Genomic DNA, 5,522 nt, shown 5'->3' with positions numbered 1-5,522 from the left:
TTTTTGTGATTGATTTACACTTTCTAAAAATGATTTTACTCAAATATTATCTTTTAGTTAGTCATTTTGAACAAAAGTCCTCCTTTCAAATTATTTTGAAGTGTTTCAATTAATTGAGTTTTTCAAATGAATTTAAATGTCTTGTCTTTAAATTATTTTTAGCCAAATGATTTAAATCATTGGATAATCGCATGTTAGCGGCTATTTTAAGTGCTAAAACCTTATTAAAATTGTAATATGAACCTCTTACTCAATTTTCTCTAAATTAAGTCTTAATCTGTTAAAGTATTTTGAATTAAAGTTTTTTTTTAATTTCTTTAGAAATTAAGTGACGACTCCTTTCTAAGTTGATTTTTTACTAAAAAGTTGGAATAAATTTTAAACCTTCTTTTCAATACATAACAGAAATGACGATTCCATTAGAAAATTTAATAGGTTCTAACTATTAGATGTGATTACTTGTCTATGTATGTAATAATGTTTACTTGTCTTTATTTATTTAAATTTCACAAATTATAACTGTTGCACTTCATGACATTGAATTCCGTCAAATGACAAATAGTTTGCATTAGGAATAATGATGCGTACGTGGTTATCTACGGTTGTTCCTTTAGAAAAATTACTTCTTGAAGTAATATACAGATATTTGGTTCGTGGTCGTCCAACGCCATTTATTATATTCACCCTGCAGTTTATCCAACTCGGGTAACCGATTTTAAAGCCCACTCTAGTCCATCCAGCATAGAGCGAAATCAAATCCCTATTTAAACATAAGCCTAAGATGTCTTAATATCCAAGGTGTATTAGGTCTATTAGTAGACCACCAAAACATGCCAAAGGTCCATGACCTAACGACATACCATTCTTATGTGACATTTGAAAGATGTATGTGTGGTAACCAAATTGTTATCCCTGGGGAGGGGATGCTAATGGTACCTTATTTTGTAGGCACGTCCCCTTTCCTCAAATTTGACATGGTTATAGAAGCGCCCTTGAGTCTTCAAATATGGTGGCACAACCTCAACAAAGACCATAAAAAGGAACTTAGTCGGTATATGGGACTATTACCATCACTTATGGAAATGCCCGCTTGACCTGAGTTGATCGAAGTCCTTACTGAATATTGAGATAACTAAAAAATAGTATTTTATTTTGGAATCATAGAAATCACCCCAACAACTGAGGAGCTTTGAGATGCCATAGATGTTGTCGGTACAAGATCAAAAAGGAGAGTCAAGAAAGAAGAAAACATTTTGATTCCTAATAAGCCTGACCCCAAAGACATTATAAAGTGCCTCAAATTGAAATGCGACTGAATCGACTGGATTTACGGGTCTAGCATCGCTTTTAGAGATCTTTATGATAAATTTAGACATACTGAGAATTATATAACTTTTAACCAGGATTTTCAGTCATATAAGGAATTGGATGATACAGGACCTTTAGCATTTGCCATTGCACTATTAGGAACCATGATGTTTCCTCAGGGACCGAATGTTATTTCAACTGTTGAATCATCATGTTAGCTCACACTGCTTTCCATGGACTTACTAATCAAGAAGCGGTGAAATATTATCCGCTTGCTCCCACTATCCTAGCCGACATGTATCGTGTTTTGGGAAGGTATAAGAATGGGCATAGTTATTTCTGAGGATGTAATATACTCCTCCAATGGTGGATAATGAGTCATTTTCTCAAGGTACAAGGAACTAAGGGGCTCCATATCCTAGACAATAGAAACACTCTTTTGCATCTTAACATGATGTTATATTAGGGGAATCTTGATAAGAAGAAAACAAAAGGGAAATGGGCTCAAATCTTTACTGAATTAGGAGAAAATGACATACAGTGGATGTTCAATAGTTTCTTCTCAAAGGAAGTCATGTTTCGAGGTACTAAGTTTCTGTTCTTACCACTTTCGGATATCCGATGTATTCACCCATACATACATATCTAAGTTTTGAGATAATTGGGAAGAAGACAAACCATACCTCCAATAAGACCTACTAATATCTATGTATTTGATCATAGGGACAACAAAGTCCCAAATGCAAAAGATATATTGAAAGAATAGAAAAATGCCCCAAAGTTGGGTGATGAAACAATCGCTGAGGACGAATTCAATGCTGGATATGTGGAGGGATACGATGAGTGGTTAAGAAAATATTTGCAAAGTCTTTCATTTTTTGTTTCGAACATTTATCACAGCATTGAGGATAAAGAATCAGAAGCAAGGATAGAATTGGAACAAGTCAAAGAGTGATGCACGGGAGATGCAAAAGGATTTCCTCCAAAAGCAAGAGAAGGACAAACATACTATAGAAGGTCTGACCCAAGAACTAGAAAACCTAAGAGGTAGCTTGAGAGATTTTGACCCAACAATGATGATGGTTATTGGTTGATGGCCCAGTACACGCTTCGCCACGCCATGGGACAGATCACGAGGAGCTGAGGAGAAGAAAGACCATCGAGAGCACCTTAGTAGCTTCGCTCGTGCTTGGGCTTTATTATATGTATTTTCAATTTTTCGCCCCTGTGTGGGTTTAATTTTATGTATTTCTTTTTTATGTACTTTCCTGTGCGAGATTTTTACTTTATGTATTTTCCTATTCCCAAAACTCCTCCCCATTATATTTTGCCTTATGTTTCTTTTGAAAGGAACCTTTTCTTATATATGCAAAATTATTTTGGGGTAATAGAATGGTGTAAATACTACACACATCTTTCAAATTCGCTAGGCTTACCTTTGGCACAAAAGGGTCACATATCTATTTACAATGCAAAATAACTATTTATGTGTTATACATTTGTTTTATGTGAATGTTTTGCTTTGATTGAGGATATTCTTTCCCACTTCTTCTCAGAATTTTTCTAAATTTTTGTAGGCACAAAAATTGAGTCACTATAAAAGTTCGTCCAAATCCTTTTTTTTAATTAAACGGACCTAACCCAAGGATTTCATCCCTCATGGCGATCAGGGGCTGAGCCACACACCCAAAGCTTTAACATAAAAAAAAGTACAAAGGAATTTTCCAAATAAATCTGAATTCCATTACGAACTCCTAAAACCTTACTCTTTTATCTCAGGAAAGGTTGAACTTGCCTTCAAGATGGAAAGAAACCAGAATGTTGAGATTGAAGAAATCGATGAGGCCTTAAGGATGTGATTGTTCTGAGTTACCCAAGAGATACTTGAAATTAAAAGAAGGATAAGAGAGGTGGATCGAACCACAAAATTCATAATATCCAAGACTAGTGAGGTTGAGGCGAAGATCAAGGCCACTAAAGGAAAAATTGTTGAGACAAACAAGGCACACAAGATGCTCCAAAAATACTCCTCCACTCTAGACCAAGCCGCAAAGATTGTAGTGGCCAGGATTGATGAGGTTGATATGAAGATCGAGAATACCAAAAAGGAAATAGACATGGTAGACAAGAGGATGCATCTTGATTTAAGGAAGAAGGGTCTCAAAATAGCTGACGAGTTGATCCAAAAGTACTCCACTTTAGATTTGGAAAAAAAATCGATGAAGAACCTAACTAAAGAAGGAAAAAATTCATCTTGAGTTCCCTCCCCGCCGCTTTTGAAGTCAAGAACATTGAAGAAAATTAAAGATGTGAAGAAGAAGCATTGGGAGATACACATTTTATGTTTCTAAATGTTTTCTGACTTCCTATTTTTCAATTTCCTTGTAATGAAGTATGGATGAAAAGTTAAAACCCTTGTATAAAGTCAAAATACATAGGGCCTGATTTGTCCTTCGTGAGATACGTAAGCAGCCTTCAAGGCCCGTCTCCTATCATTGGAAAGCTTTGTTTCCAATCAGTTCTACAAGGAATTGAGAATTTCAGGACAACGGACGTCGCAATTGTGGAAGATGCTAGAAGACCTTGACTAAATGCAAGTCGACCTTTCTGAATATACTAAATTGCAAAATCAATAGGCAAATTTATGTCTATTTTTTCACTTCTCAATACCCATAGGTTATCTTATCCTCAAGCAAAGTAACTCTTATATGTTTATTTTTCTGTCTTTGGGTGATATTGTGCATTATCTGTTATGAACATAGAGTAACACATTTGCCTTTGAGTTTTTCTTCCATACAGATAGTTAGAATTGATCTGGGTTAATAAACTTGTTGAGCCTCCCTACTTTACGCAATTCAAAGCATCAAAAGATTCCTTCCCTGACTGTATCTGTTGAAAGGAAAAATGACTGAGGGTAGTGAGAATGTTGAATTAACCCAAATTTTTATAATGGATCCCATCATCGCTTAGCAAAATAAGCTGATTACACAACTGATGTAATAGATAAACAAGATGAGAGTTAAGATGTAGAGGAATCAGGATTTGACAAATTAAGCTACGCCTCTAACGTTCCTACACCAAATGACAAAAGGCCTTCATCCCATTTCTCTCATCCAAATCCAACTCCTGAACATGCTCTAAATAACTAGATCGCTACTTCTATCAAAAATCCTTTCACCTTTGACCTAACCACCCCTAACCCACATAAGCTAACTCTTCCTACCAAGTACCATTTCCCTTTCAAGGCCCAAACGCCAACAATCCTCAGACCTTCCCTCCATTTTAAAGCTCAAATGCCAACAAGTATTCAATATTCCCTCCTCCTCAAGGCCCAAATGCCAACAACTCTCAAACCTTCCCTCCCCTTTAAAGCCCGAGTGGCAACAATCCTCAAACCTTCCCTCCCATGTACCAGACCTTTGATCAAAACATTCAATACTCATCAACCACTCAACCCTTACCTCCCAAAACTACTTTCACATTCTATTACCCCCCCCCCCCCAAACTTCATCTTCCATACACTGCCTATGTCAAACTCGACTATTACGAGGAGAAGGAAAGAGAATGGAGAGTCAAGGAAGAAGTTACCAAGCAGGGCATAAAAGAGGAGATCATGCAAGCTATTAAGAAGTTTAATTATTCTCCAAATATAATTAAATTATGAAGATTTGTGTATCCACCCAAATTTGAAGCTTTCGGAAAGGCTCAAAGTGCCAAAATTTGACACTTTTGGAGGAACCAAAAATCCACTGGCTTATTTGAAAACATATTGTGATCAACTTAGAGAAGTTGGGAAGAACGAAGCTTTGTTTTATCAAGAGGTTTTCTTACAATGTGGAGATTATGCCCGACCATTATTCTCTAAAGAAAGTCAAGCAAAAATCCATTGAGAGCTATCGCGAGTATAGGTGGAGGAAAGAGGCCGCCAAGTTCGACCTCCCATGACAAAGAAAAAGATTGAGATTATTTGAAGTATTTATATGTATGCAGGAGCTTGAGTATTATGATAGATTAATGTTGCTTGTTGGAGAAAAATATATCGAGATAGTCAAGGTAGGTGAGACTATTGAAGATGGGCTCAAAAACTGGAAGATTGCCCATGTGGCCTCCTTAGCTGGGTCTTGGGATTGTTAAAGAAGAAAAAAGAAGACGTGTCCACCATCTCCTGCATGCTTAAGGGAAAAAGATTCACCAATAGCAACTTAAGAAAATCT

This window comes from Solanum dulcamara, chromosome 4 (assembly GCF_947179165.1).
Source record: "Solanum dulcamara chromosome 4, daSolDulc1.2, whole genome shotgun sequence".
NCBI classification, from domain to species: domain Eukaryota; kingdom Viridiplantae; phylum Streptophyta; class Magnoliopsida; order Solanales; family Solanaceae; genus Solanum; species Solanum dulcamara.
The sequence above is the reverse complement of the archived record's forward strand: the minus strand, read 5'-3'. Positions refer to the sequence as shown.